Genomic DNA, 16,052 nt, shown 5'->3' on the forward strand with positions numbered 1-16,052 from the left:
AGATTAAGAATTTCTCATATCAGTGAGATCATATGATACATGTCTTTCTCTGATTGACTTATTTCGCCTAGCATACTACCCTCTAGTTTCATCCACGTCATTGCAAATGGCAAGATTTCATTCCTTTTGATGGCTGCATAATAGTCCATTGTGTGTGTATATGTATATATATATATATGTATATATGTATATATATATACCACATCTTCTTTATCTAGTCATCTGTCGACGGACATCTTGGCTCTTTCCGTAGTTTGGCTATTGTGGACATTGCTGCTATAAACATCAGGGTGCATGTACCCCTTCGGATCACTACATTTGTATCTTTGGGGTAAATACCCAGTAGTGCAATTGCTGGGTCATAGCGTAGCTCTATTTTCAACTTTTTGAGGAACCTCCACACTGTTTTCCAGAGTGGCTGCGCCAGCTTGCATTCCCACTAACAGTGTAGGAGGGTTCCCTTTTCTCCGCATCCCCGCCAACATCTGTCGTTTCCTGACTTGTTAATTTTAGCCATTCTGACTGGTGTGAGGTGGTATCTCATTGAGGTTTTGATTTGCATTTCCCTGATGCCAAGTGATGTTGAGCACTTTTTCATGTGTCTTTAAAACAGAGTTCTAAGTTTCTAACATGGAAATGAGTGCAGAAGTGGGCCCCATAAATGGACTTTTTATAGCCAACTTAGGTGAAATGTTGACTGCATTTTCTGTATATTGAGAGATGATTGGCAACAGGAAGCCAACTTGAATAATAATTCAGCCCAATTAAAGAAGGATATATGAAAAGTAGTTTTAGCTTTCAGTGTAGGAAACTTCATGTTGGAGAGAGAGCCAGTTATAAACAGGCCCTTGGTTTATATTTATATTTTAGAGGACATGATTAATTCTTTTTTTTTTTTAAAGGTTTTATTCTTAAGTAATCTCCACACCCAATGTGGGGCGTGAACTCACAACCCCAAGATGAAGAGTTGCATGCTCCACCAACTGAGCCAGCCAGGGGCCTCAAGGACATGATTAAGTCTTAAAATAATGAACAAAATAACAAAACAAGCCTAAATTAAACTGCATGTGCTATATAAAAACTTGTTTTTTTCCCCCAAACATATATTTAGGTAAAATACATAAATAGGTAAAAGCTTTAATCCCAATGAAGTTCTGGAAGCAGTGAAGTCATGCATCATAACTTGGTATGTGATGTTCTAAGTGATCTTATTATAAAAGACCTTTGGAATGATATGTCAGGAAAGGAGCAGATCTACAGGACCAGAGGAAGCAATCAATTCCCTATGTGGATGTCACTCTGCCTCCGGATCGCTGAAGTCTAAATTTGGGAAGAGCTGACAGGAACCTGGCTGATGCCATTTGCCACAGACCTGCAGGGAGAAGCAAGCTAGTCCTGGAGGCTTGTGGTCCTGGAGAAAGGACATCAGGGCTCTAACAGTTCCCTCAGAATACTTTTGTTATACAGTTTCTTCCTCTATCCCTTTATCCAGGTTGTCAATTTTACTCTCCCTAGACCCGACCGATGATTTCAATGATCCCTTCACAATAATCCTTGGGTCCTGGTTCTGATCAGCAAACTGGATGTTTGTGTCATTTTTCAGATATTCCCTTGATTGGTTCCTGGTTCCTGGTCTCCATATTTTGCATTTTTTCCAAAAGAACAGCATCTGCCACATGCCATATCAATCCTGTAATTGTTCCAAGTCCTTTTATATTTGATTAGTCTTCTGAAAGCAATGAGAGTGTCATTTGCTCTCTTAAAAATTTGGTTTCTCTGGATGTCTGTCTGTACTCCAATGCAGCTAAAATCCTCAAATTTGTGATGCCCACAAATGGGCACACCATCTGAACAAATAGATACGCATTTATATGCCTGCATTATCCTTATTTGAAAAATCAGTGGCCAAAATACAATATTTTACAAATTCTAATTCCCCGAAGTGGAGGATTTGTAGATGTAAGAGTTGACAATTTCAGTCCTCTACATGTGCTTCTTTGTGATTCTGTTCAAAAGTGTATCCTCTTTGGGTGTAATTTTTCCAAAAATCAGCCATAACCATAAAAAAAAGTTAAACTAAATCCATAAAAATATGTTTAATTAAGTGCAACTAACTGGCATGTTCATTGACTTCTGATACATAAAGGAGAAAGTAGGCTTTATTAATGGAAATGGATATAGAATCAGAATTTCAGAATAAGAAGACATTTTTGAAGGGTGCCTACGTGGCTCCAGTTGGCTAAGCATCTGACTCTTGGTTTTAGCTCAGGTCATGATCTCAGGGTCAGGAGATTGAGCCCTCCATTGGGGAGTCTGCTTGGGATTCTCTTTCTCTCTCTCTCCGTCTTCCCCTTAGCCTGCTTGTGCTCTCTCTCTCTCTAAAAAAATAAACAAATCTTTAAAAAAAAAGACATTTTTGAGCATCTGGTTTTACATTCTTGTTCTTCGAAGAAATTTAGTGTCTTGTTATTTCTCAGTCTTTTGGCTGGGAATGGAGAATAGACTTGTCCAACTTTATAGAGTTATTAGTATCAGAGCTGAAATTAGAACAAGTTCTCCAGACTCTTTTGTCATCATGCTACTTCACCAGCTAAACATTGACATGGATTTGTTTGGGAAACGTGTTATCATTCTGTATAAGCAGAGGGGTGGAGATGAGAATGAGCACAGATGAGTGGTGAATAGTGGGGTAAGGAGGTGACTAACTGTATTTTTTCCCATTCTTCTTCTTACAGAGAAATTTTCGAACTCAAAGAGGTCACCTTGACTATGTTTGGAAAATTGGATGATGAAACCTCATGAACACTATTGACGTTTGTATAAAAGGTATGTAGGCTCAAGCATCTCCTCAAATTGAAAACTTGTTAGTTTTCTTGAAAAGTAGACTGGTGTTCAAAGATTTTCTAATAATTCGTTTTCTGGTGCTGATGTAAGAGGAAGCAGAAGTGAGCTTACACTGAAAAAACTGATGAAAAGGAAACACGTTTCTAACAAGATAATCTTTTGCCTAATCAAAAAAATAGTTTTGGTAGGGAGAGAAATGGTTATTAAAAGAAGTGTGAATCTCTAGATGATACTCTACAATCTTCCAGATACAGGTTTAAATGCATGTTTCAACATTCACTTAAAAGGCAATAGTTTTAAATGAACAATTTATTTATTTATTTTTAAAGGTTTATTTATTTGAGAGAGAAAGTGTGCATGTGTGCAAGGAGGGGAGGGGGAAGGGGTAGAGGGAAAGGGAGAAAGAGAATCCTCAAGCAGACTCCCCACTGAGCATGGAGCCAGGTGGGTGGCAGGGCAAGGCTTGATCCCAGAACCCTGAGATCGTGACCTGAGCCAAAATCAAGAATCTAGAGTCAGCCGCTCAATAGACTGAGCCACCCAGGAGCCCCTAAATGCACAATCTAAATTTCACATATATGGAGACTTCAATCTACTCTGAATCTTCTCCCCTAGCACTGTCTTCCACACATTCTTAATCTTTCTTTAGCCCCCTCTTCAGTCCTAATGTGTTGGAAGCTCACCAACCTCACAGGTCATGTTCAGAGATAGCAGCTATGAGAGGCAAAAATACCAGGGCTTCAACTTTGTCCAAGTTCAAGTGAACACGAGATCACAGGAACAAGAGTGGACACGAGGTGTTTGCAGACATAGCATACAGGACAGGTCAGTGGAGCTTTCCAATAGTTCCTTTGGGTTGACTTCATGTCTATGAGCACATGGGTTTTTTTTTTTTTTTTTTAAGTAAACATAAAATAATAAAGCCACGTTTCAGGGCATTAAGTAGATAAATTGAGGAAAAATTTTTAACCAAAAATAATTATGCCTCATTTAGATCTCATGAGCTATTGCTATTTGACAAAGCAGCTGCAGTTTTAAGTAATGGCCAAGTGGGAGCTATATGCACTTTCCATGCTAGGAGTTGATTACAAATACTGACCTATTGCTCTAAGTAACATATTAGCCAATCCTTCCTTTGAAGGAAAATACATACATAAAATCCTTTTAAAACCCCTATGGGGTATGTGAGTGTGGGGGGGGACCGGTGAGAGTGGGGGAGTGAGGGGTGCTGTGTATATGTGCGTGTTTTTAGGGGGTGGGTGGGCAGGGGCATGGAAAGGCCTTACTGTAGGCAGTCTGTGTTGTAGTGACAACAATATTTTGAATATTCCTATGTGCAAATTGGTGAATCTCAAATTCATGTTGTAACAGGGCTCCTAAAAAACATTTTAACATAATTTTAAGAGGCTCAGTTGATTTAAAAACTGTCATGATGAGTACAGTTGTCAGATATAATATAGAACACCCAGTTAAATTTGAATTTCAGATAAATAGCAAGTACATTCTTAGCATAAGTTTAATCCCAAAGACTGCACGGCATATATTTATACTAAAAATTTATCATTGTTTAGCTGAAATTCAGATTTAAGTGGGTGTCCTAAATCTTTATTTGCTAAATCTGGTAAGCTAATAACTAAGTAAATTATGAAAGTCATGCCTTCAAAATTATTTAGTAGAGCCTAGCTTGAAAATGTGCTACTTCAACATAAAGGAGTGGTTCGTCAACACTCGAGAAAGTTACGATGTGCGGTTGTGCAATACCAAAAAGCTCATGTGCCTGATTTTTGCCTCTTTCTTGTTTTATTTTATTAAACAATACCACTCCAAAGCCCTTGCAGTTATATGCATTCACGTTGCGGGAGGATGCCACATTTTAGCTATTCCCTTATCCTTGAAGACAAAAGCTTTGAAAAATTAGGACCATGTTGGAGTCCTAGATACATAAAGTCTGCTCTCCAGCAAAAAGCAATGTATTGTTTCAAGCTGATTTTCCCCCTTTTCCTTGGGAGAAAAGTACAGCATCTTAAACTAAAGCACACTTCAGCCGTCCCCCTGCGCTTGCTTGGGCCAGCAGCCACAACACAGGCCTTTCATCTAGGCTTCAAAGTGTGGTGGAGGGAGTTGGGGGGAGGGGAGTGGGGAAGAAAGGGAGGGCAAGTTGAATGCAAAAAAAGTAACAAACAAACAAAAAAGAAAAATGGAATGGGCTGGGTAGAAGGAGAAGTCTCCAATCTCTCGATGATCACGTCCCCGCAGCCTGGCTGGACTTCGAGAGGCAAAACCCTCACAGGTTTCCCCTGTTGTGGTTTTTTTTTTTTTTTTTTTTTTTTTTTTTTGTCGTTCCTGCCACTTCCCATGCTGGGAAGATTCTTGTCATCCCTCACATATTTTATCCACAGAAAAGGCTGCCCTGCCCTGGGCTTGGTGATGGAGGCTGTGCCCCTGGTGTGCCACTCTATCACTGGTTCCCAAGGCTGTCTAGCCTGGGAAAAGCTGCATGGACACGTTCCAAAATCAGCATTACATGCATCATTGTTCTTACCCTCCCTGATTAGAGTGCACACAATGAAAACAACAGCAACAGCCTCGTTTTCTAGCCCTCCTCCCCACAAGGCAGTTCTTAGTCTGTTTTTCTTTCTCTGGGTCTTCCTACAAGTTAACCGCTTCAGTGCTGGGGGAGTCCCGGACCTCACAGCAACTGCCCTGCCAAGTCGCTTTGTGCTTCTGGGAGGTCACTCACGGCCCTGGGGCAGCGCGGGGAGGCAGGCAAGCTTGCCCTTCTCCTGGAAATCTGGGCAAAGCAACTAACGGGGGGCGAAAAGTCCAAAGCTGTGTGGTGCTGCTGGGGCAGCTGTGGGCAGGCGTTCTGGGACAGCTCCTTCCACCCCTGAGCATGGTGAGGGGCTCTGAGTTTCTGATCTGGAAAGTGGGGACAGATGGAAAGAAGTGGAGGTGGGGGTCCTGGTGTTTTAACTCTTGAAGCCACAAAAATCTTTCCGCATGAAACCTGTTGGGTTTAGTTGTTGAGTCTCAATTATCCATAGGAAACTCTTCTCAACCTCCTTTGGAACTTTTGAGTAAAATCTTTATAAACATTTGCAAGCATGTGGGGATATTGGGTGGGGAATGGCAATTTTTACTTCAAAAGCTATAGGGCAAATCCAAGTCCTATTATAATAAATATTAAAATGAAAATTCTGTTACAAAGGAAAAAAAAGAAGGAAAAAGACCTCCAATATGCAGCTTGTGACTTCTTTGTTTAAAATAATGAAGGCTACATGACATTCCAGTATAACTGAAGAATTCAGATGTTCCTCTGGATTATAGTGTAACATAGTTGGCCTGACTTTTGTGAAGAGTGTGAGTGGATGAAGGGGCTATGTGAGGCTGTGTGAGCATGTGGTAGTCCATTCAAAGCTGTAACTCAAGCTGTTTATAGACTGCACACCGAGCCCTTGCACACACCCAGAGTCCCAGCCCCAGTGGAGGACTTTAACTCAGATGTGGAGACTGACATTACTGGCTGTGTTTCTGGTATCTGTCCTGAGACCAACATTACATATGCTTATGATCTGGATGGGGGAATTGGTCATGAAGTTGCCTTCAGCCCAGTCAGAAAGATGAAAGGCCGAGGTTTACTTTTGAGTCACTATCCTTGACTTTTAAGAACTTTTAGGACACAAAACAAGTAGAGAATGACTCTAAGCATTGTGAGTTCTTAGAATGCGGTACTTTGTGGGTGCTGCGCAAAGGTTTCCTCCTGGCTAAGACCGATGTCACTTTGCTGCTACTTAAATAAAGAGCCACAGGGTTGCCATTAGAAAACTGTTGTCTTTTATTGACCTATACAAGCGAAGAGGCTTCCTTCCTCTTCCTTCTCCCCCTCTCCTCCTTCCACATGAGGCCAGATGCTGGATGGCTGTAATTGACATAATACTGTTAGCCAATTTCTGATAAATGACATCTTGGGGTCCACACATCACATCCATTTTCCAGAAGTTTAATTGTTGGTCACTTATTTGTCTCCCTGCAAATACATAAGATATCCAGTGTCTCAAAAACAAATGAGTGAACAAAAACTCCAAATCATAACCTGAACTGTGTCACTTGACCAAGACATGATTTTTCTTGCCAACCATAAAAAATCTCACAGTGAGAATTGAGATAGAGAGTTATAGTATGATGCTTGAGACAAGAGTAGACCTAGTTTGTCTAAGAGAAGCAGAATTGGTTCTGGTTTCCAAGGCTGTAAGTGTCCTTTTTATAAGGAAAGCTTATTTCTTGGGACTCAGGATACAGCTAAGGAGGAGATGCAACACTGTGTCATCCTATAGGCTTTTTCTCTACTTCCTAACAGTCTGAATATAAATGTTTGTTGGGATGAAGTTAGACTGTTTACAGTATTACATTATGTCACTCGCATTTCTTTCCTAGAAATAGAACTGCTTGCTGGCACTTGCACTAGTACCTCAAGTCGACTCTTCTTGAGTACATATGCAAGCAATCTTGGTGCAGAGATCTTCCTTATCCATAGCCCCAGCTTATCTTGAATGGTTCTTGATGTGGGAAACAAAGGCCGAAGAAAAATTATTAAATCTCCTCACTACCTACAGCCCACTGACAAGTCCTTGAAACAGACAGTGACCTTCCTCTAGGAGCTCAGCTGCCTGGATGTTAGTTCTCTGCTAAGGGCAAAAGGCAATCTTACCTCGACCCCCAGCATCCTGTAAGTCTACTTTGACATATAAAAATTCCTTTGGAAACTTCCTTTATCTCTACCCTCCAAGATACCTGTGGCAATCATCCTCCAAGCATATGACCCACCGATATTCATCTGAAGCATCTCATGACTGAGTTTTTACTAAACAGTAATAAATGACATTTTCCCAACAATAGCTAGCCCCCTCAGGATCCTGGAGACCTTGTTTCCAAAATACCTGGGAGGCTTACACTATCCCTAACCCCCTGCCAACTTGAAAGTAAATAATGGGCCACCCCTTCCTGACCCCAGTGCAGGTCTTTCTGCCCATGGGTCCTGTCCCCATGCTTTAATAAAACCACCTTTTTGCACCAAAGACGTCTCAAGAATTCTTTCTTGGCTTCGAACCCTAACATCTTTCCTATATCAGTTCTCCCCAGAGAGGAGCTGTTCAAGCCACTAATGGAGCAGAATGCAAGCAAGAACACAGGATTTGGAGCTGGGAATCTTGTAATTTGACTTCGGCTCCATCACTTGGTAGCTTTGGGACAATCAACCACTTTCTCATTGTTCCTACCTCTCAGAACTTATGTGAAGATTAAATGAGATAGTGGATGAAAACGCTTTGTAAGGTGTACTTAAATTTTAGTTGCTAAAATCTTATTGTGTGAAAATGAGATTTACCATTGAACCAAATCGATTTACAGTGTGTAATGCTTAGAGAGTTTTATTTATTTTTTTTTAAGTGTAGCTCTGCATTAGGCAATTTCTTTGAAGCTATTTCAGAGAGGGATTTTCCCACACACAGAGATATACATACACAAAACATTTAAACTTGAACAATAACTGCAGTAGTTTTCTAGCGCTGCTATACAAAGTACTACAAACAGGCAGCTTAAAACAAGAGAAATTTATTCTCTCGTTGTTAAGGCTAAGGTCTGAAATCAAAGTGCTGGCAAGGTCATGTTCCCTCTGAGATTCTGGGTAGAATCTTCATGGCTCATTCCTAACTTGCAGTGGTCGCCATCAGTCTTTGGCTTTTGTTGGCTTGCAGTCAAATAACTTCAAATAACTTCAAGTTTCCATGTTCATATGGCATTCTCCCTGCGTCCCTCTGTCTTCATGTGTCTACCACCTACTTCTTGTAAGGACACCCATCATATTGGATTAGGGCCCACTCTGATGACCTCATCTTGATTATATCTCTAGAGACTCTATTTCTAAATAAGGTCACATTCACGGGTACTAGGGGTTAAGACTTAAACATGTCTTTTTGTAGATACAGTTCAACCCGTAAAAATATCCTATAAAACAAGCCAGTGTCTCATTGGCTAGGGACCTGGCTGCCAGCCTCAAATTTGCTATTAAATAGCCAACTAACTTAGAGGTAAAATGAAGGAGTTGGAATAGATCTCAGGATATTTTTCAGTTTTAATGTCCTATTATTCTATCATTTTAGTATTCTTCCATTAGCACTTCTTTCTAAGAACATGATGGTTCTCTTTACTCACCTACAAATCATGACACCAAAACCCAAAATTCTGGCTGCAGAAGGAATGGGTGAACCATGGCAATTTCTATGAGCCCAGCAAGCAGAATGTTTCCTTCCTCAGGCCAGGCCCTCACTTCCCCTTGCTTGGATTATTGCAATAGTCTCTCAGCTTCCTTGAGTCTCCTCCTTGAAGGGGCTGCTAGAGTGAGATTTTAGAAAACAAACGTGATCATGTCACACCCTGTATGACACCATTTAACGGCTCCCCAGGAATGCTGCATGGGGAGCCATTCCGAGCTTGGCACCCAAGGCTCTATAAGCAGGAACTGCTGACCCAGACTCATCTGCTCAAGATTTACCCTCAATACATGGCATCTATTCATTTCTCTCCCATCATTTGTCACATTTTCATACTTTAGTGGATGATGTTTCCTCTGTCTTTTCTACCTAGAGAATTGCTATTTATCCTACAAAGTCCAGTTCAAATAGCATCACCTTTAAGAAGCCATTCCTGACTACCCTAGTCAGAAATAACCATCCTCTTTTCTGTATCACCATTTTGTTCATATTTATTTCTAATTTTGCACCCATCATTGAATTATAACATTGGTGTGTGTGTGTGTGTCCCCGTACTAGATCAGATGTTGCCTAAGGGTTGGGGTGAAAGCCCTGGCTTTGAGTCATGGCCTGTACCTTCTTTATTTCCAGGGGTCAAACACATAGTTGGTACTCAGAAACATTTTATTAAATTGAATTAAATAACCAATTCTCGACAGGCAACTGAAACCAGTGGTCATGGTCAAATGATTTCTTTATATGTGTTGTTGTTGAATTAATGAAACAGGAAGGCGTGCTTTGGCACAGCTGCCTGGCATACCTGGGTGAAGTTCTAGTGCAAACAGCTGTGTTGCTGTAACTTGCTGTAAAACATCCACTTCACACAGTGCCGTGCGCTGTGGGGCCCATGGAAGACAGCCAGGCCCAGGGCTGGCAGTTACCTGAAAACACTTGGGTTAAGTTTCTATTGTCATGGCAGTTAGACAGCCCCTTATAATTATTGCCTTCAACTGGCAGCCTTGCCTCACAGAACATATTCTGTGAGGGCTGGACTCCCAGAAGAGTAGCTCTGGGTTACCACCTTCAATGTCTCACTGCTGAGAGCTGTCACCAGGTTGCCTGGGAGCTGCCTTGCAGATAGCCTCAGCCCGTGTCACAGGACTGCAAGCTGTAAATCATCAACCACATTAATAGTCATGGCGACCAACTGGGGGACGAGCACCCCAGCAGGGTTAGGGTTACGGGTGCACTCACGTCTACTCTCCTAGTACACTGGCCTCTTCCGAATGCTGCTGCAGAACTCTGGGAAGTGAAAGCCCAAGCTTCTATAAAGAGTTAGGTGAGGCTGGGTTAGGAAAAGAAATGGGTAAAGCCCTGGACACTGCTGAGGTTGACGGAGGAGAAAGACACATGCTTCAGCAAGAATGACAGTGAGACCAGAGTTGCAAGAAGCAGGGGGACAGGTGCTGAGCCTCGACTGAATGAGGATAGTCTTCTTGTTTATTTTCCCTGTTTTATGTAAAGGGTGGATGGAAACACATGATTATCCATCCTCTTTTTTGGTCAATATGAGCATCTAGTCCAATCCTAGTGCTTTCAGGTACCACTAACTGGTCATTGCTAAATGCTACTGCCTGCATTTGTCTTTGTCTTGATTCTGCGATGAGACTGAAGCTCTCTGAGAGCAGGATCCTTATCCCATCCGTCTCTGCTGTACCTAACAGAGTTTCTTACACCTGATCACACAGGAAAACTTCTGAGGTTAGAGAACCTTGAGCATAAATGTTGCAGGTACAATCCCTCATAATCCAGGGAAATGGATCTCTTAAAACAGCAAGTAACAGTGATGATTTTAGAGGAGAATCCTGATTTGGTGGGTAAAAGAGCACATATGGCTTTATCCTATTACTGCTGTTGGCAGTGAAAGTACAATAATTATGCAACCTTTAGAAGCATAATGGCCAGACTTTGGGAAACAAAAATAAATCACAGTGGGTAAATGGGTCATTAGAGATATGTTACCAGAGAGCTCAGGATTTACTTTATCTTACATGTTCCAACTTGGTAAGTGCTTATTAGAAAGGCCTACTAAGTGTAAGGCACCCTGTTAGGTCTTATGAAGGATGAAGAGAATCAGCATACTTGAGAGCCTGTTTCTAAAAGTTTTCTATAAGGAAATGTTATACTATAGGAAAGAATATCACCTCAACACAGGACTTAAATCATTTTGAAAGGAGTGTCTGTCAGGTGAGCAGCATGGCCCTCTACGTACTAATGGGTCCCCAATGATGTTTCTCAACTAACAAAGTGACAAAGTACAACAAGCTCATGGTACCTACAAATCATTTCCTTCCTGTTGCCAAAGACCAGTGCCATCTGACTGCCTTACTCACACAGCAAATTGTTCTGGCACTCCATTATATTAAGAAGCCTGCCTATCACAAAGACTCCTGAGTCCATCCCATGAAATGTCAAAAATATTGTAAATATTAGTGATGGGCCAACCTCAGAAGTGTTGGAACTTTAGTCTGGGAAAAGTTCCAAGATTTTATGAGCCTATATAAACACTTTTGATCTTGAAAAATTGGTCTGCAAATCTTACAAGAACAGGTTCTTTCCCAAGATTTACAGTATGGTTTTGGTTTGGTGCACCTTATGTGGTAATTTTGGGGGAAATTTTGCTATTTATTCCTCTTTACTTTTATCATTCTGATCAAAACAAAATGCACCAAGATACAGGTGTTTTATAAGAAAAACAAGTTGACTCTCATTTCACAGAAAAGTCATTTTATCTCTGAAAATAGGGTGAGAGTGTATTCACAAATCCTTATTTTACTAAAATTAATTCAACATTTCCAATGAATCATATGCATATGCTATATTTAGGAAGAAAATAAATACATGTTGAGTTTCTCATGATGGATATGAACAAGTGTGAACTGAGAGTAAAACTAAAACAATACATTGTTAGCACTTTGTATATTACACTTAATTCACACTTATTTGGACATATGTGCATAATGTCTTCTGTAACATGCAAACACAATATGTGTATATAAAGAGTCCATCTGATCTGATACATCACTGAAATCACATTTTCTCAAGCTCCATTTTTATGTAAACAATGGAAATGTGGGTTTTTAAGAAAGATTCTACTACAGTTCAGTTTCAAATCTAGTAAAGTCTAGGGAAGGAGAGGTATATAGTGCAGAATTTCTCCAGTTGTGTTCTTTGGGATGTAAACATGTATGACGTGAATACTATTCTGTGGTAATAATTTTTGGAACTGTCATCCAAAAACATTTTTTTTTTTACTATAAGACTTCTCAGAACCTTTAAAATGCAAATGTTCAGTTGGATTTTTCAAGTGAATTCTCTCCTGAGAGACTAGGTGTTCATGAACCAAATTTGGAGCATACTGGTATAGAGGAAAATGTATTATAACTGAGGTAAAAAGAGTCAGATTCCTGTCCTGATTCTGCCATTTACTTGAAATGTGGTTTTAAGAAGACTGCCAAACTCTAAAACAAGTACATTAGATTGGATGATCTTCAGTGTTTTTTGTTTTAGCATTTTCTATGAGGTTTCCACCTTGGGCTATATGTTTTTTTGTTTGTTTGTTTGTTTGTTTGTTTATTATTCCCTGGAGGCCCAGCAGAGTGCCTTACGTTTTGTTGGCCTTTAATAAATGTCAATTAAATTGAACATAGCCTTTTAGGCTTTACGAATCATTAATGGAGCCATTTTTTTTTATCAGCTATGTTACTTTGAGCAAATCATTTCTTCTTTCTGAACCTGTTTCCCTGCTTAAAAATTTAGGTATTTGACCATTGGATTTCATATCTTTTTTATTATTAGCAATATTTTTCATATTCCTGGTAGCACTTGGATCTTTCTTCAAATGAAATCTTACACAGACGTCCAGTGTGTAAACCAGATCAGAAGTGGAGCTGCTCAGTTGAGTGCATGACCATCCCCACCCTTCCCCATCTCAGCCTACCCTTGACTTTTTTTCTTGCCCCTGTCTTCAGGCATGGTTGTGGAACCCCTAGGTTCTGAGTAATACTGATACAGATAATCTCTGAAGCTTCTTTTAGGTCAAACATCTTAGATTTTGCTGGAAAAATACGCAATTCTAATTGCTGAGACTAAAAAGCTTTGGGGGAAATAAAGTGTAATCAAGCCCCTCTCTACCTGGAAAAAAAATGTACCCTTTTCATGAACCACAGTCTGAAACAAATGCCACAAAAATCAAACATTTACAAAAACTACAAATGACAGATCCAATTTTGGCTTTAGTAACATATTTGAAAATAGAAAAGATTTTTATTTCATAGGTATACATGGTAAGAGCCTATAAGAAATCTCTATTTATCCTTGGAATAATCTTTATGGCCAAAACTGAAATAATTGTACTTTATCATAGTTTAATAATCTCTCATCTCTATAATTCATATAACTAAGACCAGAAACATACAAATATTTCACATAGATTTATGAAGTCAAAAGTAGAAATTGATTTATTAATTCACAATGCATGCAAGGATAGCTAAAAATGCAGCTTAGCATTTCAATTAATATCTGGTGAAATGCTAGTGAAAAAATATATCTGGGGACAAATAGCTGCTAGAAATCACCAGGAAATATTTCAGTGACATGTTTACAAGAGACCTTAGGGTTTCTACCTGATGCATATATATTTTTTAAAAGATAAACAAGACTAAGTTCTGTGTCTGAAGAAGACAAGCTCTTGAAGATTCAAGGGTGAGTGTCACTGATATTGCAATAGTGAGCCACCCAACATGAAGCCAAGAGCCCCTCCCTCTCTCTTCTTTGCACTTAGAAGCTGTGGGAATTGTGGTTGTTTATAGTCTCAGCCTTCCTCCCTCTAGATAGAGCAGAATTGAGGCAGGGCTGGTTGTGTGATTGAAGCAATCATCAAGCCCAGCTTTCTCATCTGCAAATGACACCAAATTTGTTAGGAGCTTGTTGATTTAAAAACAGGCAGGCATAGCATTTTGCAGACAATGTTACTTGCATGTGAAAATCAGCACCAGCTACATTTGGGGACTGGGCTACAACAATCATTATTACTAGGTCACTGTGTTATCCTGGAAAAATATTTATTCCACAGGTTATGATTCTGAGATCATGTTTAAAGTAAAAGTCTGGACTAAAGGAACAGAGCAAGCACAAAGTATGTAGATACCTCTGAACTGAGTGACAGGCAAAAACAAAACCAACCTTGATTTGAGATTAAGGGTGAAAGGCAAATGGTCTAATTCAAAAAGAAAACAAGACCATGCAGTTGTAAATTTTAACCCATGTGTTAAAAAAAAAATCTGGAAATTATTTTTTGTGGTAAAGAGGCAACATGTTAGAGTATGGTGATTTGTTGAGCACAATACGGGGAATTTAGAATACAAGAGGATGAATCCTTAGCTGCCATGTCTTATTCAGTGATGGGACGTTGTTCTCATTTCTGGGCTTCACAACTTGAGAGAAACAGAGAACTTGGAGGGTCTTCAAAGGTGATTAAAAGGATAGAAAATAAGTTTTTGGAAGAAAGGATTAAAGAAATGGGCATGAATTTAAAGGAAAATAAAAGAAAAAGCCCTTTGAACATGCACATATTTAAATAATTTTTAAAAATTCACTTCAGTTTCTAGCTCCAGATTATTTTATGGAGAATTTCCTCTCAATAGAAGATCACTAATATGTTATAACATTTCTGTAATCAAAATAAGAGTAACCAAACATAACAAATGCACTAAAGTAAGTTCTAGCAGTACCAACCATGGTTTTATATTTTTTATTTGTGTGGAACATGGAATTGGTAACCTTCTGGTTGATGAGAAAGTATGTTTATACCATGTTGTGAATTTGATGGTTGGATCTGTTTTTCTACATTTATGGTGTATTCACATACTGTATTAGGTTTAACTTTCCTACGTGTCCGTATCCATCTACAACAAACCAATAGAAGAAAGGATACAGATATTTAGTTTAAAACAAAAAACATAAAAACATACTAGAAACAATCCAGCTCTATGGACTGGCTAGATGAAGCAAGCATCTGATAGGACCACGACTAGTTTTCTATGGATTTATGCAATACAGCTAAATGGGATGCTCTATATGGATATGGGTCTTCCACCTATGGATATGTGAATCTTGGTTTTTGGTCCTTGGCCTTAAGTAAGGTGCTTAAAATTTTCTGAACCTCAGAATTATCATCTGTAGAGTAAGGATCACAATATAAACCCATAAAGTTATTCCTGGTAAGTGAGAGAAAACTTTCTGTATGATTATTGTAAGAATTAAATGAGATAATTTATATCAAGTATTTCAACAGTGCCTAACATGCAGTAAGCACATAATAAATGTCAGGGATAATGATGATGATGATGATGATGATGATGATGATGATAAAGAATCTAACACAGTGCCCAGCATATAGTAGAAACTCAAAAGCATTTAAAGGCAGTTAAATCTGAATCTAATAGAACAGATGAAAAAGAAGTGGTGGAATTCTTCAACATAGGTATAGATATGTAAGTATTATGGGAAATACATTAGAAATATGTAAAATCTTGAAGGGAACTTTTAGAATAACTTATTCATCAAATTGCCAAATCCAGATGTACTTTGCAAAATGGCAAAAGATAATGATAAAACGAATAAAAGAAAAACTGACATGTAGTACATATTAAAATTGAATGCTCGTTACTCCAAGATATAGTAACTTCGGATAAACTTATAAATAGGTCCAGGGAGGGCTCAGCAAGTCACAGACTCATGACAGGCCAACACAGAAGCCACCCTCTCCTGCTGGAGGCTGCTATCATGGAGAATAATCATGTCATTGTAGTCTGACCGTTAAACACTGGATGGAGGACTCGGACTCCATTTGCTTTTGCTCATATAGGCTGGCAATTCTTGGTCATGGCTGTGATAGAT

General features: G+C 39.4%; 1 long non-coding RNA gene across 4 annotated transcripts in view; it reads left to right on the forward strand.

Moving 5' to 3' along the window:
- Window positions 1-16,052, forward strand: part of LOC118545989 (uncharacterized) — a 334,610-nt gene that overhangs the window by 129,607 nt on the left and 188,951 nt on the right. For all 4 annotated transcript variants that reach the window (XR_013441131.1, XR_013441128.1, XR_013441129.1 and 1 more), the window contains exon 4: window positions 2,736-2,826. This is a non-coding gene — a long non-coding RNA (uncharacterized LOC118545989). The remainder of the gene's footprint in view (window positions 1-2,735; window positions 2,827-16,052) is intronic.

The sequence above is a fragment of the Halichoerus grypus genome, chromosome 9, assembly GCF_964656455.1.
Source record: "Halichoerus grypus chromosome 9, mHalGry1.hap1.1, whole genome shotgun sequence".
NCBI classification, from domain to species: domain Eukaryota; kingdom Metazoa; phylum Chordata; class Mammalia; order Carnivora; family Phocidae; genus Halichoerus; species Halichoerus grypus.